This window comes from Acomys minous, assembly GCF_964271855.1.
Source record: "Acomys minous genome assembly, chromosome: 5".
NCBI classification, from domain to species: Eukaryota; Metazoa; Chordata; class Mammalia; order Rodentia; family Muridae; genus Acomys; species Acomys minous.
The window spans coordinates 97,960,933-97,988,688 of NC_140494.1; the positions used below are offsets into that span (position 1 = coordinate 97,960,933).

Genomic DNA, 27,756 nt, shown 5'->3' on the forward strand with positions numbered 1-27,756 from the left:
TAACAGCAAGCATCTCTCTATATTCCTTACCCTGAGAGGGGAGGCCGGGACCCAGGACCTGGAACCAGGACTGTGGTCTAAATCCCCAGGACCATTCAGATCATCATAGCCCATCTGAATAATGAGTCAGCACTTAGAGTTTCTAAATCATCACCACCATCACCATCTTATTTAAATCTTTATCACCTCCTGTGTGATAGTCAAAGCTTATTTTTTCCATGTGATGAGCGAATAGAGAGCAGCCAAAGACAACTTAACCAGCCAAGGCTCCCTTTTGGGCCAGCACTCTTGCCCCTACAGTATAAGTCCTCTGTGTTAGTGTTTCCCGTTCTCACAGACTCTAGCACATGGCACATGTTTAGTAAGCACATGCCTGATCTGAAAAAAAAAATTCATTTGTCCCGAAGGCCAGCGCAAGATGTGTTCAGCCCTCTCACCGTAAGAATGGGCTTGGGGAAGGAAGAGAGATGTTTTAACAAGTGCATGCACGAATCATCCATTGGAGGGGACATCGTCCCGGGCATTGTGCTGTCATTTTGAAGGAATGATGAGAAAGACGACTAAACTAGTTTTTGGAACTTAACTTCTGAAACATTCTCAAAATCCCCCAACCTAAGCAAGCAGCAAATACTTTTATGGTGAAAAAGAAAAAGCAAAGCTTGAGAAGGATGTAATGGAAGAAGTGGAACTGGGTGGTCAGTGGGTTGGGCCTTACAACAGGCTGTGGTGAGAAATGACAGGTCACAGGATGGAGGCCACCCACGGCCACACAGGTTCTGCACCGGCTCCCCACAGCAGGATGCTGATGAGGCCTCCTGAGTGACGGCAGGTGGGTCATCCTCTAGATACTAAGAGGAAGGCATGTGAAAGACGGCCTTTAGCTGGAGGAAAGGGTCAGGCAGAAGTGCACAGGCTAGACCCAGTGCACAGGAGCAGAGACAAGAGACCTGATTTGTTGCAGATCTCCGGGGTGCTGAAGTACTGATGCAAAAAGGCTAGAGGGCTTAGAATATCCAAGGAAAGAGACCAAATTCTCTTTCCCATGGAAAGCTGGAGCTAGAACCTCAAGATAGATTATTTTCTGGATTCCCTATTTCTGATTTTTTTTTTAAATTAACAAGCTGGCAGAGAACCTCAAGTTGCTTAAGTGTCAACAACATAGTAGACGTACATGATACTGAATGAGTAAGTGAACAAATGAGAATGTTTTGCAGAGCTCGGAAGCCTGTACCTGAACCGTGTAGTGACCTGCTAAGGCCTTGAGCCAGTGGCAAACATCCTAAGCCACGCAGAAGACTCTGATCTGCATGCATGCTAACTGCTTTTGGTGTTGGGTTTGAAAATGGCTGCTCTGTGTCTGTGGTGGTCCTCCCATGAACCAGGGGACCCAGTTTATTTCCAATTGATTGAGCCACTATGAGATCCCGCACCAAAGACTGCATGATCTTCCATCATAGACCATGAAAGAACTGAGGCCTGATGCCTCCATGGCTTCTGCAGCATATGATGTTGCTGCAGCTCAGGCAGGCAGAAGCTGCAGTAGGAGCTTGGCTGGTCCCCAGGTGAGGGATACGTCCTGCTTCCCTGGGGAGCCAAGCACTTCCTGACTTGGTTAAAGAAAACCTAGGTGACCTCTCCTGCCATGCTCACATCCCTGGCTGTCAAAGGCAGAAAAGGAGGAGCGAGAGCCTGCCACAGCACCTCTCTCCTCTGCTGTTTCCTTTGCGGCTCCCTCACTGGCCCTGTTTTTCAGACCTCTAGTAATAAAAACAAGCCAATAAAATGAACATGAAAATATATTCATTAGGATTTATAATGCTCATTAAAACTGCCTGTGTACGAAAGCATGACTTAGCTTCATATAAGTGGGAAAAAAATGCAAATTATACTGCATGCAAAGAAGATATTTCCCTAATCGTCCAATCAAATGCCAGCCCAATTATCTGTGGCCAACCCAATGGGTTAAAATTATACTCTCTTTCCTTGGACACAGTGAGGAGCCTGAAAGTGTTTCATTTTAATAAAAATGAAATCTGGACCCTGCAGAAAACCAGCTTCACTAATGACGTGTTTACACAGAGAAAGACAATTTCTAGTTAATGGTGATTACTACCGAGAACAAATTAAACTTCCCGGAGTATATGGGTTAGAGATAATGGGAAAGGGGGAAAAAGTTATGGTTTTAGTGTATATGTGGCAGCATGGGGGACAGGGTGATAGAAGAAGAAAGAAGCAAATGGAAGTCCAGGAGGAAGCCGAGGGTACAGGGATGCTGGGGTGAGAGTGGGGCAACCACAGTGACTGACTATATTGGTTCTGCTAGCTTGGATGGTGGGGGCCTGCAGCTGGTTCTGGGCTCTCGGGATCCCAGGGCCAGTCATCTTTGGCTGCAATAGGGCTGGGTTTTTCTGTAAGACCAGGTGCCCTGGAACCTATCAGTCTGTCATTTTGGGAAGGCAGGTCACTAATTCCTCCCATCAGCCGTCATAAGCATATGGAAAGTGCTTCCTACTCCACTCCATTTGGCTTGTTGATGGGACCAGAGGCAGGCCTGGGCCTCAGAGCTCTCATGCAAAGCCAGTGAGCAAGCAAGCTCCAGATTGGGGTGGGGGGCAGAGGAAGCAAAATGGGCAAAGGGACAGAATTAGAAAAATGGTAATTGTGAGGACGGAAGGAACACTGTCTCATCCTCGCTGTGATCTGGACATGGGTGGAGTGTGTCTCCCAAGGGCTCGTGTTCTGGAAGTGTGATGGTGCTGAGAGCTGGTGGCATTTTTAAGAGGTGGACCCTAATAGGAAGTGGCTAGGTCACTGGAGACAAGACCTAGGCGTCAGAGTCCCACAGTATCAAGTGTAAGCCTAGCATCTGAACTTCTCTTAATTCCTGGCCCCCCGCCCCTTCTGTGATTTCATCTGCCACGAGGCCCTCGCCACAGCCGAAGAGGTTCCAGTAGCTAGCTGTTGAATCTCCAGAAGCCTGATAATCCCACAAACTCACTTTTAAAATAAAGTATCTTACCTCAGGTATTTGGAACAGATTAATCCCCCCGCTCCTCTTTAATGAGTCCTTACCTTTGTGAGGTACTATCCCAAGGTGGATGTTGTCTCTTCTCTTCCAAGCTCTTGGACCAGTATCCTCATCCTTATCCTCATCCTCATCCTCACTTCATTTCTTTTCAAACATATTTTTATTGATTCTTTGAGAATTTCACACAATGTGTTTTGATATCTTCATCCAAATTTTTCTACTAGTTCCTCCCCTCACCCTAATCTCTTAATCCCCTCTTAACAGTAGTCCTCTTTTTATTTTTATTTTTTTATTTTTTTAATTAAATGACTTACCATGCTGTTCATATTCTCCTAGCCATCTACTGCAGCTTGATCTACGTACCAGTGCCTCCCCTGATCCCTGAAGCCATCAACTGTCAACAGCACCTCAGTTAGAGGTGAGGATAATGAGCCCCTCCCTCTTTCTCATTTTTTAAAGCAAGGAAACTGGGGCTGAGAGAGGTTATATCACTGCTCAGTTTTACAGGTCTGATAGATGAAGGAGTTGGGTTTCAAATTGTGATCTGATTCCAAAGCCCGTGCTGAGGCTTGCTGCCGGGATGAGTACAGAGCACTGCACTATTGTCGGGTGTGCAAACTAAGACTGCCCAGCCCCGGCCGGCACGCAACAGCCCCTCCACTGGTTTGGCCGTGAGAAGCTATGAAGATGCTCTTTCAACAGCAAAGTCTCAAGAAGTGCCAGACTCCATCTGCTCCTTGGCTTGCTTCTCCCCCACTTCCTATAACCTATAACCAGGTGGGACAGGGGCAGAGGGATTCTCCCAGCCCTGAGTTTTAATGTATTATTCTCTGGTAAACAAGAGCGATCGTTTGTGAACAGGCCCAGATGTAAACAGTCCCTAAATCAGGAATTCCAACTCAGAGGCACAGAATAATACAGCTTTGGGGAAGATTTAATAATAGTAAAATTAAAATTGTAACCGAAGCATAATGAAAAATGTGGTACAAAGAGGCACTGAAAAGGAAAAAATAAAAATAAAAAAACCAAAAATCCTACACAGATTAGCCCCTATGGAATAATGATTGGTTGAGAGCAACAGTAAACAATGTGCAGAAATGCAACTTAATTATCACGCAATTCGTCATATTCTACCAAAGCAACACTGGAAGCTTTGATGTTGGCAGCAGAGGCGGCGGCAACTTCCCTCTGCCTTGCTTTTGGAAGAACATTGTGGCTAAGACATATGAGCAGCTGAGGCAGGGGAGAGCATCAGGCTTGTTCTGCAGAGCCACCAAGAAGTGGCCAACTATCTGCAAAGAAAGCATCACTCACGCACTACAGAGCCAGTAGGTTGGTGAACAAAAAGGGAACTGTGAGGACCAGGGACACAAGGATGAGAGCATTGCAGGGAGGGCTGAGGTGATCACCAGCCCCCCAAACCAGGTGAATGACATGCTTGGGGAGCCCAGGCCTTTTCCGCCCAGTACTGGCTTAGGTAATGTCAGGATGCTTTTGTGAAGAAATTGAGAAGGGACTCCATCCCTCACACAAACACAACCAGTGCTACCTGGTAGAAATTACAGGCCTATACAGGACTTCAGTATTGGGCAATACACTCAGAGGAAGATAGGGGCGCTACTGAGTAACAAGTACTGATTTAGTGGATGCTAGATGCGGAAGTCTAGCCCCCAAAGCCTCCCTCCAGGGGACTGCTACTCTCTCCTCTGAATCTCCTCGGCCTCTCTAAGAAAGTGACGTCCCAGCCCGTCCCCACATTTTCTCCCGCTCAGGGCCCTTCTCTACGTGTTGTATGTAGGTAATCCTAGGGACAGGGAGATTGTCGTGGTTGGCTGGCTGCTGTCCTGCTAAGATGACCTCCCGAGGTCCCAGGCAGACCCAGGAGTTCCCAAAGGTAGAACTGTGCATCATGAGGTCTCTACTACATCCAACTCCACCCAGACCCTTTGGAGTAACTTTGGCTCGTATGACGCCTGAGACAGCCTCCTGGCTGAACCCTGAACTGCTGCCGTGGAAACTGGGTCTAATTGTTCTGAGATAGGATTTTAGGATTCTGAGGCCGCCCATTCACTTCTGATGGCAGCGGGCAGAGTCACACGTTCAAAGGAAATCAATGACTTCTAAAAGAACCAGCCTAGAGGTGCCATAAGGTGACAAGAATGCTGCCAGCAATACTGCCTGTGAAGGGAGAGGTGAATCTTCTAGCACAGGAAGAGAGATGTCGTCATCGGTCTACAGCGGTTACTTCTGCTGTGGGATAAAGTAAGGTCTATGACTCCTTGGCACTGGGGTCATCACCCTGGCCGTGCGAGCGATCAGTCTGGACTCATCCTTCCCATGTTTCTGGGCAAGCCAAGTTGCCATAGTGACCCATCATTCTATTGTTTGTATATCCTTTACTCCTGATTTCCAGGTTCCAATAGAGGGGATACTGATGGAAAGTAGGCAGGAGGCTTTACTACAGCTGTGGGTAGGGGAGAAAGAGCAGGGACCATCTAAGTATTGATGGTGTTTATTTGGAATGCTGAGCTGGAAATATTGGCAGCTTCCAGATGCAAACAAAAACCTGTTCCCTACATCCCACTTTACAATTCTAATCGACCAGCCCCCTCCTCACTAGTATACCACACTGTATAGAATTTATATCTTTCATATCTCCTTCTGAAAATGTCTGGTGCATTTTTTTAAAGCTACTACTTAGTGTTCCACTTAGTCGCCACACCACTAAAATTGTAAGTTTTCTAGGAAGGGGCTTCCCAATGTTATCCTGGGACCTGGCATGTGACAAGCTTTCCATAAGCATTGGTCAAATGAAATAAGATGCCAGAGCAAAAGCCAAGGCCTCAAGAAAGTGAGGTCTCTTAGACCAATGTCATCTCTTAGAATGGAAACAGGCTAGACTCATGTCAAGTTCCTGGTCACAAGGTGTGAGTACAGTTTAGGTTCAGGGCCAATGAGGTGGTTTATAGGATCAAGGAGGTATTCCAGGGAAGGTACTAGATATACAGTTAGAGTCCTCACGAAGAGCCATGGCATGTATCGGCTCATCCACACAAGCTAGGCTTTTAGGAACCTGGGACAGTCCCTTTCCTTCCTGGGGAGATACTAACTCTAAAAGCATAGAGCTGTGTTGCTCACTGTTCCATCCTCAGGATTTAGATGTCCACACGGCCTGTCTCCAATCAGTGTTGATGAGCCATTTTGTTTTTCCCTGTGGCAGTGGGGATGGGACTCAAGGCCCATGCTTGTTAGGCAAGTCCTCTGTCACTAAGCTAGATCCTCAGCTTCCAAAGTGACGTTCTGCCCGGCTTCATTTCAGGAGCCTCTGACTTCTTATTCAAAACTATCCACTCCTTTGCCATAGGCAGGGTGGTTTCTCATTTCCCTCGGGTTCAAGAAGTCTTATTTGTTATAACCAAGAGTTCCCTGAGACTCTTTAATTCTCATGACATTTTCCCGATGTCAGAGGAAGCAAGGGATGGGCAGGATTTAGCTCTGGAGCAGGAGAAAAAAGGAGCTTACCAGAGCAAACAGAGGACTCCATATCCCAATTATTAAGAGAGGCAAGGTCTGTGATTGTGGTCCCCTACTTTGTACAAGATACAGATTTCCAACGAGCTCAGGAGTCAGGCAGGGCAGAACTGGCTGCTCACCTCATCTTAAAAACACTGACAATGCAGGCTCAGCAAGGGGAAGTCACTTAAAGTCACCCAGCTATTTTAAGTAGTGGCCATGCTTCAAAACCAAGGTTCCCCACTCTCAATGCTTGTACAATACAGTTGTCCCTTGGTGTTTCTAGACAATTGGTCCCAGGGTCCCTTACAGACACTAAAATCTATAGATAGTGGAGTCTCATATAAATAAAAAGACTTGTAGTAACTATATATAACGTGAACATGTTACCATATCCTTAAAAATCTCTAGTTTGTTTATAATAGCTACTGCAACATAAATGCTATGTAACATAGTTGGTAAACTGTATTGTTTAAGGAATGGTGACAAGAAAGACAAGTCAGCACATGTTTGGGACAATTGCAATTTTTTTTCTGGAGTAATTTTCATCCTTGCCAGGTTAAATCAGCACAGAGATACTAGGAGAAGACAGAACTTCTTTTCATTCACCTCCCTGTCCCCCCCACCCCACCCCCACCCCCCACCCCCATCCCAATTGCTCTTGTTGGCTGCCTTGGGGCTGCAGAAGATTCCTGCTTACAGGAGGGAGCTACTGAAGTGGTGATTCCACGCATCTGGGGAGAAGACTTTCTTAGCAGCCTTGGCAGAGTGGCTGTCAGAGAGTGTGGTTTGAGGTTTGGGGAAATGGGAAACCATTGTTAACTTTTTTCTGCTGGAATCTTTAAGGATATATTTTATTCCTGTAGGCTGTTTGGAAGTTGACCAGTGCTAGATTTCTGCTCAAGACATCAGCTGTGAAGACCTCCTCTCTCCAGCTGTCTAATGGCACAAGGGCTGTGCACCTCCATTTGTTCGTTTCCTTGGTGCGTGTGCTTTTCAGTCCCTGAGAGCTCAAGGGAGCCTGGTGTTACATAAGCACCTCATCAGAATTAACATCCAGCCAGACAATGCACTGCTTCCTTGGTCTTCCCACCAGAGAGAAACACTTACCTCAGCCTCAGATCTTTCCAGGCTACATAGACTTTGGTCCCAGTGACTGCCCTCTTATTGCTAGGAAGCTCCTGGGAGCATGCAGTTCACCCTGGAGCCTATTTTGGGAGGTTGCCCCCTTGTAAGGAAAAGAAACTGAGGTTCTTTTTCTGTGGCCTCTATGGTTCCCCAGAGCTCAACATTTATTTATTCATAGAAAGCCTACTGTGTGCCAGCCTCTGTGCTGGATGCCCAGGATATAAAAAGGAGGAAGCCAAGATCCCATCCTTGAAAAAATCCAAAGGAGAGGTGACAGACATGCAAAGAAATAGAAGTGAATCTGCAGGACTCTAACTGAGCAATATATGTATTCTGGGAACTGGGGAGGAAGGAGATGCTGGCTGTGTCTTACAGGAGGGAGGGAGGGAGTGGCATTTGCATAGAACCTGGAAGGATCTGTCCAAATGAAGACAGTAGAGGAACCAGTAAGTGGGGACAGAGCCAAGCCATCTCTCTTGGGCACAAAAGTATCCAGGCTGGCTCTCATGTAGCCAGACTCCTTCCTCCTTTTAATTCTGAGCAGGGAATGTAACCATGGGTGTCCTGGAGGTCTGCTTATACTTTCTCACCCTTGGTGCCCTCCTTTCCATAATAGACACTAGAACAACATCTACATGATAGGGCCGATGTGAGAACAAAATGAGATGCGTGTAACTGCAGGTAAAGTGCCTACCTTGACATGTGTGAAAGAGCGTTGCTGTGACAATTATCTCCCGCATCCCTGTTGCTGGCAAGCATCTAAGGTCCCATACAGATACCGATGGCTCTACTTAAACCCTTCCAACCCAAACAGAACAGGAAGAGCCTTTTACTCCTTCTTGACTTTGAACTAAAAACTGCCTTTGGAGGAATGGAGGAAGCAGCCATCTGACTTGGGAGCTCCTGGGGCCACACTAAAGGTCTTAGCATATAGGTCAAGCTCCAGGGGCAGAAGTCAGAGCTGATAGGACATCTGCTCAGTGCACAGGGGTCCTTATGATTTGGATGAAAGGTGTCCCCCTAGAACCTTACATACTAAGGGTTGGTCCCCAGCTAGCGGATCTAATCTTTAAGAGGTAGATTGGATTGTGGAAACGATGACCTAATCATTAAATTAACACATCGATGGATCTATTAGGTGGCATTATAGAGATATGATAGAGGTAGAGACTGGTTAGAAGACTATGAATCACAAAGACTATGTATTTGGGGGCCGTGTTATGTGCGTCCCTATATTATGTCTCTTCTTTCTTCTGTTTACTTTTAAAGAAAATTTTTATTCCAATTCCTTTTTGGTGGGGAGCGAGCAGCGCGTGTGCATGCCATGGCATGTGTGCTGAGGTCAAAGACAACCTGTGTGAGTTGGTACTTCCTTCCGCCAGGTAGAGCCGGATATTGAACTCAAGTTGCTGGGCTTGGTGGCAAACGTCTTTACTCACCGAGCTGTCTTACCAGCCTTGTTTGCTTCCCCAGCACCATGAGATGAGCATCTCTTCCATAGGCCCTGTCCTCTCCTCCATAATGCTCTGCCTTACCACCACGGAGCCAGGCAACCACGAACGGAAATCTCTGAAACCGTGAGGCAAAATAAAACCTTTCCCTACTTCAGGTTATTCTTCCCGGGTGCTCACAGCAGTGAAAAATCTAACACACACAGGGGCGCTTTGAAAGATTCTCCAGGCTAACAACCTAGGATACCTTTAAGGAAGGAGTGAGCAAATGCTCACATGCAATCCTTAGGCCCTTCAAGCAAGCAAGAGTGCTCAGCTGCTTCTGATGACAGTAACCGAGGTGCCAGCATCTGCTAGAATTTGAGCCTAGTGTCCCACAACCTGAGGACTGCATGGACTTTGCTGTGAGTCACACCCTGCTTGTCCCTACTGCAGAGCCTTACGGTGTCTTGCAACAGCTGCCTACAAGATCTTCTGACCTCTGTGTTTGCCTTTCTCCAATCCGCTGTCCATACTGAAATAGTAGCAACCTTTCCAAAACACAAAGCTGGCCAATTAATCCCCTGCTTAGAGCTCTTCAGTGTCCCACAACCGGTCTCTAGGGAATATAGCTTTCAAGACCCTTCTTGGCGTTTAGCTTCACCTCTCACCACAGCCTTTGTCCCACAATGTGCCTGCCAGATGGAAATTTGTACATTTCTCCTCACCTGCCAGGCTATCTCTGGCAACCAGGACTTAACTCATAAAGTTCTCTCTGCCTGGAGTTATTCCACCCACCATTTGCCACTTGGCTAAGTCCTCATCCTCCGGGTATCAGACCAGACCACTTTGCCTCTAGAAGCCTCCTTGGATCCCCTGAGATTTTTTTTAAGGTGCCCTGCTGGCTGCTCACAGAGTGTCTGCCCGGGCCTGATTACAGCTCTGACCATATTGTACCAGAGGTGTCTGCTTACCAATCATCTGTCTCTATTTCTTCAAGAGGACAGCGCCCCTGCTGAAGGAAGCTCGAACAGAGCAGGCGATAGGCTTCTGCTGAATGAATGACAAAAGGACAAATGAATAGACAACGAGCAAGTGAAGGAATGAATAAATGAATCATTGAGTCAGGGCACTGGATTCGGCAACAATGCATGACATGAAGGGCATCCCCACTGTGGAGCCTGGGCGCACAATACAAGAGTCAGGGGCAGGAGAGGGGAATGAACAAGTCCAGGGGTTAACCCGGCAAGCAGAGTGCAACAGAGAAAGGAGTAGGCGCTGCCAGGAAGGCGGAGAGTACGTGTGCATGGAGAGCCCCTTGCTGCCTCCCTTCCTCTCACCGAGCACCGCGTCTGCATAAATCGCAGCTACCTGACAATAGTCTCATCAAGAAGGGGACTTCCACTATTTCATAAACTTTCTTTAAATTAAAATCCAGGCAACGCACACACACACACACACATATACATATACCCCACAGACATACTTCTTTGCGGAAAAGTTGCTCCCTATAAAATAAGAGAAGCTGTTTAAATGTCTTCCTTCCAAGCTAGCCCCACAGAGCGGGAGCTGAGAATACATTAGCCTTTAATGAAGTGAGACTCTCATCTTGCAGGAGACACCTCATTTAGCGCAATTGTTTCAGAGCCATTACAGAAAGACAATTACAAGGAAGCGGGGAGAGTAATTGGAAATGCTGGCAGGAGTTGGGCGAAATGATAATAAATAAAAATATTCAACCTAATAAGCTTCCAGGAGGGGGTGGGATGAAGAAAATCAACATAATTAGAACTGAACCTTAGCAAGGAAAAACAGACAGCAGGGTGGCAAGTGCTCAACTTGTACAGGAAGGAAGAAGTCACATGTCATCAGCCATGTTTTGAGGGGCTGCAGGCCACTGGCCCTTCTGGGAAACTGTTGAGGGACACAGAAGTTGCCTTCAGCCCAGGGTTCAGCATGCACTTCTCCTAGACACAGAAATCTGGGTACACACAAAAGGCTGGCACAGCTAAGGAACTTCAACCCACTGAGAAGAGGCAAAGGGAACGCAGGCCTGAGCTTGACCCTGCCACTACTGGTTTTTGGTGGTGCAACCGCAGGTATGAGCTGCTGGCTTTCTGGGCCTCAGTTTGCTCATCTCGACACACATCTGACTCTGTGTCATCCTGTGTTCCTCCCAGCTTCTCACCGGATGTGTCTGAAATTGCAACACAGGAGCCCAGAAGTTAAGCTTAGCAACTCAGCCTATTTACTACTGACAACCTTCCCAACCCCTCTCTCCTTCCTTCAGGGAGTGCCAATTCTCCAGCTTGTTGGGGTGGCAACGCTGGGGCAGTTCTGTCCAGTGGGGGCCCAGTGCAGCTCCTACCACATGCTGGCATTTTTTTTTTCAGAGAAGCCTGGCTCTTCCTAAAAGACTGAGCCTCTTAGCATTTGCCTGCCTGAGTCTGGCCAAACAGGGGAGGGCCAAGTGGGGCTGACTCAGCACATTCTGGTTTCTGAATATTTTTTTGAAATTTTACATTAGGAAAATGTCTTCTTTGATTTTAGAAGAAGAAGAAGAAGAAGAAGAAGAAGAAGAAGAAGAAGAAGAAGAAGAAGAAGAAATACAAGTAAAATGTGAGATCAAAGATCTTAAATCTGTGATCCTGTGAGGGTTCCCAGAGATAGTGACAATGAAAGTTCATCTCATTGTTTATTTATATCGCATGATGGTTCCCTACTAATTCACAAATACACTGTTTGCAAATAAACAATAGAAGATCAGATTAATATCAAATTTTAAAGCTTCCAAGGATTGTCTAATAGTCATAATCAATTCAAATCAATACTGCTCCAGCCACACATATCTATGAGTGCCTGCCATGTGCCAGACACTGTAGAGGAGGATCCCCCAGCCCCAATTTCCTTTCCTTAAGGGTCTTGCAAGATTCAGGTTGTAAGCCACGCATGGTGGCAGACACCTTTAATCCTAGTACTTGGGAGGCAGAGGCAGTGAGATTTTTGTGAGTCTCAGGCCAGCCTGGTCACATGGTGAACTCCAGGCCAGCCAGGACTATATAGGGAGACCTTGTCAATCAATCAATCAATCAATCAATCAATCAATAGTGGGTTCCAGGACAGTCAGGGCTGTATAGGGAGACCTCATAAACAAATAAATAAAAACAAATAGACAAACAAACAAACAGGTTGTAAGGTTTTAGGCATGAGATAAGGCCAGATTAAAAGGCACTAGTGTTGGTCTCCTCTTCTAAGCAGTGGTCCACGGGCCCAAGTCTACGGTCCTCCAGCATTACTATCCTTTATTAGTAAATGTTTAATATAGTCTCAAGATATACACAACTAAACATACACATAGCTATGTACATGGGTGTATACACACATGCACATCAAACACATTGCCAATATTTGATGTGAATTCTGGAATACATTCACAAAAGTTGTTCTAGTCTGCTTCAAATACCGAGCAGAATTTAACACTTTTCTTCTGTGGGCTATAATATCTGGCTTTCATCCCTGGGACCAAACATGCCTTTGCGTTCATCAGAACCTTGGAGCGGAAGGCTCAAAGCCAAGGATGAGAAAAGAACCTGGGTGCCTCCCTCTAAGAACAACCAGGAGTCGTGGTCTTGTTTATTCTTCCATTAGGTAAACAGGTATCACCAATCAGAATGTGCCAGAAGCCATGCTAAGTGGAACAAGGGGTAGCTGCATCAGCCACCGGCCATGGGCCCTCCCTGTGAAAGGACAGCACAAGCTATCTGGGATGCAGCTACACTGGCTCATCAGGAGGTGAAGCCAGGGACTAGGACGTGAATAGTGGCCTTTCCCCCAGAAGAATCTAAAACTCTCTGGAAGAAATGGCACCAGGATTAGGAAGATGAGCAAGTGGGCTTTGGCCATGTGGAAGAAAAGAAAGACTTCTGGGAAAGATAAAGGGATACTACATTCAGTGGGCCAGTCATCTGTGCCTAGCCTGCATCCATCTGGAGATCCTATATTCTGAGGCTGGGCAGGAAAGAGCAAATACTTACAAAGGAGCAAACAAAAGAGGCTAGGAAAGGCTCTCTGAGCCAACACTCTGAAAACTAGAGATCTGGGAGTGTCTCTGACAGCCTCTCATCTGGTTCACTAGTAGAAGCAAGTAGTAGTTGCCCAACAAAACAAGCATGCCCTGGTTCGAACATAATGCGAGAGGGCCTTTTGATAAGGTGCGAGTATTCTCGTCTACTGGAGAGCAGCTGAGGCATTGCTGGGAAAGACGTAATTGGAGTTCATTGTGATGATGTCATAGAATGATGCCCAGTGTGTACTGGACCCTCATCCCAAAGAACCTGAGTTCTTGCCAGTCAAAGGAAGGGATGGAGAACATTTGTAGGCATTGCCTTTATGTCCGAGCAGACTGTCTGAAAGAGGCACAGACGGCCCAAGCCCTCTGGGATCTGGCAATTGTAAAGAAAGAAAAGACTGTTGGTTTCTGGGAGGAGATAAGAGGGGTCTGTGGCCATTCTCAGGGTGACCCACTGGACCTAGAGCTGAGAACTCCACACAGCCAATGCTTAGTGAATAGGTTGTGATTGGAGGCCACTATTTCTTGCAGTGAGAGCTTGGATAAGTAACTCATTCTGATAAGGCCCCAGGCAATGCCACATTGCTGAGGTGCATTCATGAAAGGGTTTTGATGAGAAGGAGGAGCGAGAAGAGGAAAGGGATGGGGGAGATGAAGCACGTGGCCACCCTCACCTCCGCACACTACCAGTTCCCGTGACTGAGGCCCCATGTAAGAGGGGTGGTGGAAGAGACGGTGGAAAGACTTCCTGAACCTCTAACCAGAGTCAAGTTTGCCTTTCTGAGATTATCATCCCTCTTTAATCAATCAGGAATCCACGGCTAAAACAATGCTCTGTCTGATAAGAGGGGGAGCAGCATTTTAATCTGGGACACATTGCTCCTGCACTGCACCTTCTCTCCCTCTGATGGCAGGGCAGCCTGGGGGAGGCGAAGGTGTTAGGTGCTCTTAGGAAGTGGCTGACCTAGGCTGAGGCACTAGGACTAGTACATAGCACACCTTTGGCTGTTCTGCCACCCCTAAAGGTCTGTAGATGAACCCTCACATCCCCTCTCCCCTCCCTTCAGGGACCAGGACAAAAACGGTAGCTGTTCCCTGGGCCCTGGAAGGTTCCATGTCAAGGGTAGCTAAGAAGGCTCTTTTCTCAATGAGGCTACAGGGATTCCTGTAGTGGACACTAGTTCCTGGCTCCAGCCTGATTTTACACGTGCATCTTGACAGGCAGCACCCACGCTGCTTTCTGCCACCCTGCCACCCTGCCTCAGGCCTCCCAGACCCTGGCATTGTGCCCTTCTTGGGACCTAGGAGCCCTGGGTTACAGTTTGATCCTTTTCCTTCGCATTTTAGCCAAGAGACTGCCTCTTCTAATCCTCAGTTTCCCCACTTTGTGATGAGAAATTCAGTGACTTCTAAGCTCTCTTAAGAGACCCATAAGCCTCTGCTTGTCCCCAGATGCACTCTCTCTGCCTCCCTCCCTCCCTCCCTCCGTCCCTCTCTCTCCCCCTTTCTGTCCTAACACCCAGGGTTCCCTCTGTCCTCAAAGGTCCTTGGGAAGTCCTAGGTTAAGCCATCTTAAGAGCGGATGAGGTCTCAATACAGCCAAGCCAGGTAGGTAGGTCAAGGAGTTAGGAGAAATAGCAGGTATCTCAGTTCAAAGCCAATTTCAACAACTTCATTTGAGAGAGACATCCTAAGAGCAGTGGAAAACAGCTTTTGGAGTCACGGAACCTGTCAGGCATAAGTTCTTGCTCCACTTTCTATCCACTTTCTAGCCTTGGTCCCATCGACATATGGCTGCCCCTTCTGAGGCTGATGGGAAAGTTACGACACTGGGCTTTCAGGGTCTGTCATGGTACAGACAATTCTGCCACTCCTCCTAGAGTAAAATGAAAGCAGAACTCCTAATGCACCTGACGTACTTGACAGTGATGGGATTCACATGGTAGAAGGCAGTGTCATCAAGGCTAAGCAGTTTTATGATAGAACACTCCACCTTCCAGCAGGGAAGGGGTCCCCAGAGGAGACCCAGCTGGGTGACCTGTTTTTAGATTTATCTATTCATGAGTACTTTACCTGTATGCCTGTGCACCTCCTGCACGTCTGGTGCCTGAGGGAGTGGTGAGCCTCTAGGTGGGTGCTGGGAATCGAACCCAGGTCATTGAGAACCACTCAGCCCACTCTATATAGATTTTTTTTTTAATAAAAAAAATTAGGTTTAAAATTAAAAGTGACAGCAATGAGCCCTCCCTGCCTCTGCAAGCATCTGGCCTTAGGTAGGGACCAGGGGCATTAATTAAACTCAACCACTCTGCCCCAGGAAACCAGGTCATCTCCACAGAAGACAGGATCTCCTGCATCAGAAGGTGTCTTGGCTCCCGGTGAGTCCCAGCCTGGAGAGGGATCTGCCTTTTGGGCCAACCTCACAGGCATGGGGGCCCTCCCCCTGATGCCTTCCCCAGCCCAGCCTAATTCAGTCCTAAGTATTCCTAAGGTGCCTTCCAATTTCCTGCTGTAATAAATGGCACAGAATGCAAATGGAGGTGGATGTGGGACACAGATGTTTGCACTAATTTAATTGAGGGAACACCTTGGATTAAACACTTTGCAAAACACTCACAAATAGGTTCAGTGCATTTGGTAATGAAAAACCTCCCAGCCCCCTGGCACTTTGGAGAGGCTGCCTGGGGCTGGGAGTAGGAGGGTCTGGGGGAGAGGCCCAGAGCGTGGGGAAGACAAGAAGCCTTGAACCAAAGAGAAGACAAGGGAACAAGGTCCGTGGGAGAGCCACCAGCAGATCCTCCGCCACCTGGGACCCACCCTGCTAAGAGACAGACTCTGGAAGGGCTGGCGATAAGGTAGGCAGCATCTGCCTTCACAGGCGGGCACCTGCTTACCTGTAGGGGTCAGCAACAGACAGATGCTCCCCATCTACAGACCACACCTACAAGCTGGAGGCCTCTACCCAGCTAGCTGAGGCACCATTATTCACCTGAATAGGATTTGACTTAATGTGCATTGTGTGGCACGGAAGGCAGACATGAACAGACCCGGGTACACTGTGAAAAGTGCTTTAGGGATGTGGATATACCTGGTAACTTGGGAGCCAGAAAAGGGCCAGCAGTTGGGCACGAAGGGGTAGGGGGGTGTGGCGGGGGGGGGGGTCAGAAGACCAGTGGAGAGAAAGAGAGGTCACTCAGTAACGTGCTTGCCTTACATGCATAACATCCTGAATTCTTAAAGACCCAAGTTGGAATCACAATAATCCATATAAAAAGCTAAGGTAGTTAGTTGCATGTGCACTGGAGAAATGGAGGTGGGAGGATCCCTAGAGCTTGATGGGCAGGCAGTCTAGCCAATCCAGGAGCTCCAGGTTCAGTGAGCGACCTTGTCCCAAGAAATAAAGTGTAGAAGCGCCTGAGGAAGATAATATCAACTTCTATCTTCGACATATGTATGTATACATGTGCATGTGTGCTCACAGACTCATGAACACATACAAAGACCAGTGAGGGAAATGGGAAGACACTCCTTCCTGGCAGAGAGAATGGTGCTGAGACACAGAAGCAATGGCAGACACTCCGGAGAAAATATTAAAACGGCCTTGAACTCACTTAAGGGGCAGGTGCTTAGTGAAGATGGGATGTCTCCCCAGCCTCCTCTCACCTTAGTGACAGACAACTGAAGGAGAGACGGCAGAGGTCTCTGAGCGAGGCCTCGGCCCGCCCGAGAAAGCTGCAGCAGTCAGGTAAATCTACCATCAGTTCTAATCCTTGCTCTGTGAGCCTCAGAGTTCAAACCAGGCTTGGATGATTTTATATTCCCGAAAACAGAATCCCTAATTTTCAAACACAATGATCACTCCAAGTGTAATAACCATTATAATAACGTCTTATACTTCTGCAGTGCTTTATAGTTTATAAAACATTTTCATGTGTCTCTCAAATCCCTCCACACAGCCTTCCAGAAAGACGGAATGAGAAGTTTGATTATTCTTGTTCTCTAGATGAGAAATTCAGATCTCAGGACCCCAGCTAAGTACGCAACAAGAAGGAGGATTCAAACCCAAGCCTAACTGACACTTAAGTGCACACGGGTGCCGAGCTTCACTGGCACATTGCCCACTGCTTGTTGAGTACCTCCTCTGTATAGACAAAGACCTAGGCATGGTCAGGAAGTTCAGCTAAGTACAAACCAGGATGAAGACAAACACACACACACACACACCATGCCCCCAAGATCTATGAAGCCAAAGACAACAAACACCAGCAGCCAGAAACTAAAACCAGCACAAAACACACATACACATCCTCACACACACACACACATTCATACACACCACACATGAAGATCTAAGGCAGTTTTTCTGGGCTAAGCCTACCTAGCATGGAACAGACTTTTACTACTGATAGTGCCACTCCTGGTTGGGCAATAGTCCAAAACAGTCCAGAGCATCAGACAAGGTCATCATCGGGTCCTGTGCTTTCAGTAGCACCAGCACACACAGAGCCCATAAGCATAGGAGGCAGCCGACACGTGTCTGAGCTCTAGAGGTCTTGGGAATGGAAGCGAACATACATCCAAGGTGCTGTTGAGTTAGGCAGGGTGGATGAGTGAGTGGGTGATGGGCAGGTGGAGTGAGGAGATGAGGAGGTGAGGAGGTGAAAGTACAGGAACCTTCACCGCCCCCTTACAGATTGGCTCCTGCTGGGGTCATCATGGGCCGTGCCCTCTACTGAGGACAGAGGAGCCGCAGTTCACTCAGCTGAAGTAATCCACACATTACAGGGCTCATGTGAACCTGTGTGAAATGAAGTGGTGGCACCTGCAGCACAAGGGCCAGTGCTCGGAGGACACAGAAGAAAGCACCAATTTTTTTTTTAAACCTGTGAAATAAAGGTGATGAGGGCCAGGTGACCCTGCATGGCCTCAGAAATAAGCCCTGTGATCCCCCATCATCCTTTTCCTGCTGCTGAGGTTCACTCCTCCATCACCCCACAATCCTCCTTCCAACTCACCTTGCTGCGCCAGCCGGGCACAGCTGTAGTTAAGGGAGCATGAGATTTAGTCCTTAATGTGAGTAATGTGTGTGAGGTCCTGCTGTTGCCTACAGGGAAAGGAGAGCAGGCAAGACCCAGAGGAGGCAGCCAGGGAGGAGGAACAGACACAGGAGGAGCAGGGCCAGCCTGAGATGAGGGAATTCCACCCAGAGAAGCAGCAAGTGCCAAAGCAGCCAGGCAGAAAAGCACAGAGCACTGGGAGGAACTGCATGGGGTTGGCCACTTGGGACCTCAGTGACAGGAGTATGTGCCATGCCTGAGAGTCTGTGAACAGGCGGGAGGGGCAGAAGGCAGGGGGAGGGGGGAGCAGGTGGGAGAAGAAGCTGGAACAGCAGTGACTGAAGCTTCTATCCTACGGTCAGCCAGGCTAAGGTAGCTGATCCTCCGGCAGTGATTAGTGAAAAAACCACTAGGAGTGGTGCGGCACAGGCCATGTCACATGGTCACATACAATAGCCCTACCATACCTACAGGAAACGGATTCCAAGACTCTCCGTGGATATCTAAAGCCATAGAAGGTAATACACACACACACACACACACACACACACACACACACACACACACACACACACATTCTTCCTCTTTCTTTCTCTCTCTCTCTCTATATGTCTCTGTGTGTTCTACATATACATGCATGATATTTTATAATTTATAAATTAAGCAAGCTATTAACAATAGCTAAATATAGAATGTTATAATTTTATTACAGATTATTACCACATTTTACAATAAAAGTCATTCAAAACATAAGAAGGGTTTACTTTGGGGAATCATCCATGCAATATTTTTGGCTAGTGCGTGACAGCAGAGAACCCAAACTGGGAAGGCAAACTACCAGATAAGGGCGGCGGCTATATATACAGTACTAATTGTGCACGGGACACAGTGCTGGCCTCCTCTACACACAGCCTCTCCTTCACCAGCTCTGATGATAAGTGAATCTGACAAGGAGGTCTCCTCTTCGATTGATATAATTCATTATCCCTGGAGAAATGGCCGATTTAGGGGCACTTTTTTTTTCTTTCTGAAGAGACAGACTGGCTGACTTAACTGAAGGCAACAGGAGAGGTCCCACAACCAGCCCAGGCCAGCATCTGCCAGGAACGACACTAGAAAGTCCTTGGAGACCTCCCTCGGAGGTGCACAGTTCTCCCTGAGGATTTGGGAAGATGTCGAGAGTGGCTATTATACTAGTGAAGATGTCAGAAGAGGTGGCGGAAGACAGAAGAGCAAGGCCATTCCGCTGGGTGACATTTGTGAGCGACTGCATTTCTGCCGGCAAGGGAAAGTGTAGGGGTAGGAGTTTCCAAACCCTGCTCAGAGCTGATCCCAGCAGGACACGGTCTCCTTCCCTTCTAGTCGTTTCCTTGCCCCTCCCCCAAACTCTCTTTCTAAGCCCCTCTCCAAAAAGGTTTATGGAGAAGACTCCAAATAGCCCCTTCTCCTGCAGGCACAGTCACACCAACTGAAAGGAGATTTAATTAGCAAAATCTCGTTAGGCAAACGAAATTATCCGTAAGACAATACTCTTCTGGACAGGGGGTATGATTAAACAAAGCCATTAATTGAGAGAGTCGCTTTGGCAGCTCCCGAGTTGCGTTCATCTCCGGGCAGGCTCCACGCTGCCTCCGCGGACCTGGGGAACCGCCTCCTCCCCCTGCCTGCCTAACCCATCTCCTCTCCACTTCATCTCTGCTCTTCCCAGGGCCCCTCCGGTTAGGGCTGCAGACCTCGGCATCTCATCAGCGGCCTCTCTGCTGCCAGATTCCCGCTAAAGTGCCTTGATTGCATAATGTCTATTTGCATAATGTAAATTGCAATCTCCTAACTTGGGAGGCAGGAATCACAGAACAGCCATTATTTTTTACCACTCCACAAAAATTCTACATTTAGAAAGCAGATTTGCAGCTCAGAAAGCCATATAAATCTGAATCTGCCAAAACGCCATTAAATCACACCAATTAAGCTGGACCTACGCAGAGCCCCTGTCACTGCTCTCTGTGCACTCCAGCCTGCAGAAGGCCCTAAGACACTGGAGGCTATACAGTAGGGCTGGAGGCAGGTGCTGAGAGGACGAGACACTGGATTCTCTCTTACAAACTTGACCACCACACCACAACATCCCTCTCAACACACACACACACACACACACACACACACACACACACACACACACACACACACCTGGCTTAGCACAGAGGGGAAGCGGGTCTGTGCCTTCTAGGCTCTTTGTCTGATGTCTTGTAGGTTGCACTCTGTCTTGGCTATAGACTTCTTTCTTCTTCTTCTTCTTCTTCTTCTTCTTCTTCTTCTTCTTCTTCTTCTTCTTCTTCTTCTTCCTTCTTCTTCCTCTTCTTCTTCTTCTTCTTCTTCTTATTATTATTATTATTATTATTATTATTATTATTATTTTATTTTTTTGAGGAAGGGCCTCTGTATGTGATCATCTCTGGCTTGTCTGCTTCTGCCTCCGTGGTTGAGAATAAAAGCGTGCACCACCATGCCCAGTTTGCTGCAGACTTGTGATTTTTCTAGAGGACCCAGTAAGGTGAGACTGCACCTTTAAGCAATAGTAACGGGAGGTCCAAGCCAGGGACTTCGCCAAGGATTAAAATCAATTCCTTTCAGCTCTTTGTTAACCTTCCCTCCTCTCCAGCACAGGAGAAGAAAAAGAGGAAGTGCAAAAAATCTGGCTCTGACTGGGCCTCTCTGAGTGGAGTCTGAGTTCCCTGAAAAGCCCACCCTGAGGGTGCTCAGAGAGAGAAGCTAGTCACAAGGTCTGGAAGTCAGTATTCCCTCGGACAGCCACCCAACACTCCAGCTTCTCTGAGGCAGTATACCTGGATACTCTTTTGCCTCTTTATTGCTCATTCAATATTCATTTGTCAAAGGGCAAGATGCTAATGTGTATTATTAAAATATCAATAGTTTATGAGTGAACTTTATGGCAAGTACAGTTAAAGGCAAGATTCTTGACCATCTCTGAGGAAATAGAAAGGAATGATCCTTTTTCCTAGCTTCGGTTTTTTTTTTCTATTCTTTTTATTTATTATTATTATTATTATTATTATTATTATTATTTTAATTACTGGGTAAATGAATGGCAAAATCACAGTTGAGTACTCTGTGCCAGGAATGACTATTCACAGCTGGTTTTCCCTACAGTGGTCCTAAGAAGTGGATACAATGTGACTCCTTGAACTGCCTAAATTTACCAGGGATCCTGACCTAAATTTCATGAAAAAGAAAAAAAAAAAAAAGGAAATTATTTCATACCTTTATGCCAGACCACCTTCGTAAGTAGGCCCACTTTAACTATAGGCAAGCAGGTTCCCAAACTCTGCACTTAGAACCTGAGTACTGAAGGTGACACTGAGGATGGTGTCATCAGACATTTTCTTGTTAGAAGGAGAGCACACTGAGGCTCTTTCTTTTTTGTGGGGAGTGAGAGGTTCTGAGACAGAGTTTCTCTGCATATTGCTGGCTGTCCTGGAACTGGCTCTGTAGCTCAGGCTGGCCTTTTAAATTACATTTTATTATTAGATTTTGTTAACATAATAATTATACATATTAAAAGGGGTTCAGTGATTGTCTATACATGCATACAATATATACTGACTAAGTATTTTAAGCCTCTGTAATAGAACGCTCTAGGTTGAATTTCAACTGTTCCACCGACTTCCTTCCTATGGCACTTCCCTTGTCCTCTGGGCCTTTTCCTCTTTGTACATGCAGAGCTAATAATAGACTGCCTTCATGTAGGGTGCAGTGAGAAAATGCACCCCAGGGGCTCAGCGTAGTGCCCAGCAAACACTCAGCAAGCATTACTTACAAATATTAAATTTGACTTCACGGGGAAGAAAGCCAAACCCGGGTACCTTTCATCAAGAAGGAGACTAAGTACCCTTCCTTTCGCTTTGCACCTGTCACTCGCCATTCCTAAGCGCCAGCCCTAGTGAGATGGGCTGGCGTTGTTTCTACTCTCAGATGACTTGGGATTCGTTTTTATTCCTTAAGCCACAATTAAGCAGCCAGAGCACCCAGATTTCCTTCAAAATTTAGCAGCATCTTTATCAGGCATGGGAAAGAGCAGGCTCCCAGAACAGAGTATATGACAGAGAGAAAGGAGACCAGCAGAGGACGTAGAGAAACCAGGGAGAAGTTTCTGTGCAGATTTCCCCAACCCATCAAGTTCCTTGTAGTTTCTTAAGCACAGAACTTTGCCTAGAGCCTACCCCAGCTTTGATGGCCATGACAACAGAGAAGTGGGAAGCCTTGACGTAAGGAAAATGGTCTAGGCTCGCAGAGTCCTTGTTTACAGGTCTAGACTTCTCTAGACCTGAGATGCCAAGCTGTGGGTTATAAACTGGACCCATTCGCCCAGGTATGGACCACAATGTCATGGTTTCTCCCGGCATAGGACCTCCTAGTTCTCCCACACTCTTCCTGGAAAGAGGCTGAACTTGGCTTTGAGGGGCCCCCAAGGCTAAGGTTTCTTTTTAGGATGTAACACATGTTATGCTGGTAAGTCGTCACGTGTTGTTCGAAGCTCTCAGAGATGCTGACTCTGGAAGTAAGGTTTCCCCTCAGCCCATTTCAGATCTAAGCATGCTTATGTCCTCTAAAGTCCCTGTCCTGAGCCAGGCTGGTCTTCCTGTTCTGCGACAGGGAGGAAGAAGAGCAGTAAGCAGCTAAGGGCGTTAAACAAAATCATCGTGCCCTTGAGAAGAGCTTGAAAGTAAAGCATTTCCAACTGGAAGTGACTATTGTTTACCCCATAAAGTAAAATTGCCTCCAGTGGGAACAGGGGGCCAGAAATTCAACCTCGGAAAGTTAAACCACGGATGGAAAGTGCAATTGGGGACCCCAGCTGACTGCCTCAACTTCCCCAGTTGGTTTCTTCTGGATGGCTGTAAGTAACTGGTTTTATGATGTCACACTTCCGCTGTTTTTTGTCCTTTTACTTGAAGGGGACCCTTCGTTCTGTATAGGACTCTCTCAGTTGTGAGCTCCAGCTGGCTGCCTCAATGGGTCTTCCCCGGTCAGTTTCTGCTAGATGTCTGTAAGGCCTGATTTGATGATATTACCTTTTGTTTGTGCTCTCAGTTGGGATATTCCAATTGCCACCTGACTTGATGATATTTTTTGCTAGCCGTTCTGCTGCTTCTATTGCTACTCACTGTTTATTCTTTTATCTTTTGTTTGCTATCTACTTAATAAACTCACTCATTCAAAACTGAAAGGACAGCTATCATGGATCATTCTCCAGGCCATAAAGAACCATCATCCCCCCCCCACCCCCAGGAAAGGGTCAATTTCAATTGTTCTGAGAAAATAGGTAAGACAGTTGGACCAGGGCAATAGCACTTCCAGTAGATTGTGGTTCCCAAAGATGAGTGCAACAGCATTCGATGGCTTCCATATCTGTAGGTCATATTGCAGATTCAATTGATCACAGATAGGAAATATTTGATAAACAAAGTATCTGTAATGAACAAGTGCAGGCATTTTCATTTCCTATTATTCTTAAACATTATTAGCAACTACTTATACAGAATTTGCATTGTGTTTTGTCTTATAAATAACCTAGAGACGATTTCAAGTATGTGGGAGATGGCGCAGAGGCTCTTTGTAAATACTATGTCTGACAGCATCTGCATCTACATCTTCAGATTTTGGGCTTTGCAAAGGGTCCAAAGCCGTCCCTTGTAAATAAGAAGGGATGATTTTAAAAACATGTGTGCATGTGTGTCATGTGTGTGTGCGTGCGCACACACATGACACACATACACACAGCACACCACACTTGTTCTTCTTTTAATGGGATATTGATACTGCTGAGAGGCAGTGAGGATTGTGAACCTTTGGACCTGTTCTGACGAACAGATGAGGTACAGGTAGGCTACCTGACTTTATGGAACAGGCCATGAAAGGCACCAAAGCTTCCTCCTGGCTTTTGCTCTACCTCAGGCTGCTTCACCTTGAAATCTGGCAGCCATATTGTAGGGAAGACCAGACCACATGGAAAGGCCATGGAAGTCTGACTTACAGGTCTCAGTCAAGAGCGAGAATCAAAGCCCAGAATTTGTACAGAGAAAGCCGGTGGTGATTTTCACCACCTAGCTTTTAGTTGCCTGAACTGAAATCCTGCACAAACCCAGTAGACAGAGACTAGCTGCCCTCACAACGTCCTGTATAAATTCCTGACTCACGAAGTATATGAGCAGAGTAAATATTCAGCTCTTGGCGGGGGGCACAAGAGGGGGAGTCAGTTTGTCACACAGCCTAATAAGACAACACTAGAATTGAACTCCACTATCTGTTGTTTCCAGCATACTCAGCACCATTTCCATTATTTCCATGCAAAGCCACCCATCATTGAGTCCCCTGAATTCCCTCTGAAATGTCAGACTTTCTGTCTCTTTTCCTCCTCCTTGTCTTGTCCCTGCTACTCTGAGTCGGCTGTCTTCTCCACTTCTGCCTCCCTCTCTAAAAGGGCAGGGTCCTCGCACTCGAGGTGGCTTTGGCAACTGCTACCGGAAAAACCGTTGACTCCTGCCCATCAGAGAGAGCCCTGGGCCTGTTCTTAGGTCCTCACTCTAGGTCCAAGAGTGTCCCTTTGAGGGAGCTTTCCCTGGGTTTGGGTGGCGCAGGGTTCTGAATGTCAGATTCCCATCAACAATGGGGAGGGAAGATACAGGCTAATTTCTCTCCCACTCTTAGCTCTCATTAAAGTTCACGCTCAGCTTGCTCCTTATACTTGTCTTGACTTATGAGGTCCCAGTAACCTCTGGTACTGGGAGACATCAATTCTCACAGAGGTCATTAGCCTCTACTCCAGCTCCCAGGACCCCCACCTAAGCCTTTATCCTCAGTTCTAAGAAGGCTTTCCTGGAACAGGAGGGAGAAGGGCATCCTTCCTCTAGGGTAGGGCCTGAAGGGTGCCCCTTCAGCTTGGGGATTCGAGAGCCAGGGCCTGAGAGAGGGGGTGCCCTGGGAGCGGAGGCCCGTCAATCACTCACTCAGGCAACCAGCACTGAATTGCAGGCCATTAGGCAGAGGGCCGGCGCCCTGCTCACTCACTGGGCAGCCATCGGCAGGATGTTAGCCGATCGCAAGGCGGCCATTGTTATGATTTATTCAAACACTCATTACAGTCAATCTATTTTTACACAGAGGTGAAGATGTGCACTGATAACGGTTAATCATTTATAATTCCGTGGACTGGTTGAAAGCCAATGTACTATCAAAGTCGCAGCGGTAGTTGCTCCGCCTCAGGTAGCCCCTGAAGCAAAGGGAAGTCTTTACGTTGCTGGTCCAGGGTAACCCGGTCACCGGCTAACACTGACAACTAGGAAGAAGGTGAGTCCCAGACCTGCCCGCTTGGAGCTCATGCCCTGCTGCTAGAGTGGGCACAAGCCAGAGGGGTAGGCAGAGTCCCAGTGCTGCAGAATCCCAGAAGGGAGAGGTCACATGGAGCTGGAGTTAGAAAGAAATGCTGGGCAGAGGAGCCTGACCTTTGGCTAGGTCCTACAGGTGGTCAGATGCCAGGTGTGGTGGGCCAGCGACGAGCCCTTCCGCCTCAGAGGAGGCGAGCCATTACAGTGCTGAAGGAAGGGAGTGCGCAGCGGTATTTCCTTTTCCCTTCTGCTTACATCCCCAGAAATAACCAAACAGAGAAGAAAAGCACAGGGTACAAACATGGCCCAGATTGGAGCCTGAAGTCATCCACTCTTCCTTTCCCTGCAAGCTTGCTGAAACTGCACACCAAAACGGCTGTGGATCAGGTTAGCCTTGCAAACCCAAGAGCTTCCCTTCCCTGGCACTCATGACACATGTAACATATCAGCTCCACCTTTATGTCCAATCAATACAGTCTAATTAAATAGTGTGTCATATTACAGTGCCTCTTTATCACATTCAGCCCTAACCTAATTACAGCCCCGCTGTATTTTACATTCTGACTAGTTCATTGTTCACCGTGTCTCTTCTTCGATGTGCAGCAGTTAAAATCCGGTTTAGGGCTGGTCCTGAACCCATAACCTTATGGGGTCAATATGGGAAATGCCAACCAAAGTTACTTACAGTTCAGGGCTTCTTTTCTAGTGAGCAGCATGGAGGACAGAAAGCCTTAAAGTCTTGTTCCAGGCTTCACCTGCCAATAAAAGGAAACATTTTTTATAGACTGAGTAAAATTCTGAGGTTAAGAATCATGGTGGGCCTGAGGCAGACCCAAGGGTGAACCTGCATAACAGTGAGGCTGAGGCTGGCAGCCCTGTGCCCACAGCGCTGAGGGAAAAGATTCCTGGCAGAGGATTTCAGGTACAAGGTGAGTATTGTTTTTTTTTACAAATGAGTCAGGACAGAGACCAGACCGCACTCTCTTCCACCAAGCCTCGTTTCTTTTGCTTTTCCAGCCTCTTCCCTAGAAGAATCCCAGAGGGGGGGGGGGAGGGAAGGTCTTGGTGGTTGAAGTAATAACAACTGATGGAGCTTTTCACCTATGGAAGACCCTGTGCAGACGACAGAGCCGAGAGCCACCGTGGAAGGCTGAACTGTGGGCACGGAAGACTGCACAATGCGAACAAACAAACGTGGCCCCATTGTTCACGGTGAGAGGACAAAAGTCTTACAACAGGAGGGACGTCTTTTCATTTAAAAAAAATTTTTTTTTCTGATTATAATATAATTAGCTCACTTCCCCTTCCCAACAGGAGGAACTTAGGTGAAAAGTCCAGATGGGAAAGACAAGAACTGCGCGCGGAAAAGAATGAAGGGGACAATCTAGAAAAATAAAAACCCATTTTTAACTCTCTTTCTGGGATAAGACATATTTTAGAAACATAGGAGCATATGTTTACCAGGTGTCTACTCCATGACCAGTGTTTTAAAAATCTCGCCACCACCTCACTCTGAGGTAAGATTTCCTGCATCAGAGAAGCCCAGAAAAAGACACCACTGTACAGAAAGCTGCCCCACCTTCTAGCCGGGAGAGCACCATTCTCTCTCCACAATGAAATGACGTTAGCAGGGCTTGAAGCACTCAAGGGAAGGTTCCCGGAATGGGCATGACTTGGCTGGTGGGGGAGAGAAGGTGTCAAGCGTGGAGAGTTTGGACCTAACCGTCCCCCAAAGGCCTCTGTGTCAAAAGCTTGGTTGCCAGAGTGACACCATTAGAGGATCCAACCCTGGAGAAGTAGAGCCTAGTGGGAGGTATTTAGAGCATTGAGAGGCCTTGAAGTGGATCATACGCCCACCCCCCCCACCCCGGTTTCTCCCTCTTTGCCTCTGCTCTGCAGCCAGAAGGTGAGCAATTTCACTCCACCATATGCTTCTACCAAGGACATGACTTGTCATAGTCCAAAGCAATTTGAGCAATCAACTATGGACCACACCCTCCAAAATTATAAACCCAAATTAACCCTTTCTCTCTACTAAATTGATTATCTATGATATTTTGTAATAGTGATGCAAACATGGTAACATGAGGACATGCCGCCCACCCCACCCCCCAAAAGAGATGATCTT

The 27,756-nt window shown here is 47.2% G+C and overlaps 1 protein-coding gene across 5 annotated transcripts in view; it reads right to left on the bottom strand.

Moving 5' to 3' along the window:
- Nucleotides 1-27,756, bottom strand: part of PKNOX2 (PBX/knotted 1 homeobox 2) — a 263,949-nt gene that overhangs the window by 169,016 nt on the left and 67,177 nt on the right. For all 5 annotated transcript variants that reach the window (XM_084782949.1, XM_084782951.1, XM_084782952.1 and 2 more), the window contains exon 2: nucleotides 26,314-26,383. The gene's annotated coding sequence lies outside the window, so the exon portion shown is untranslated. The remainder of the gene's footprint in view (nucleotides 1-26,313; nucleotides 26,384-27,756) is intronic.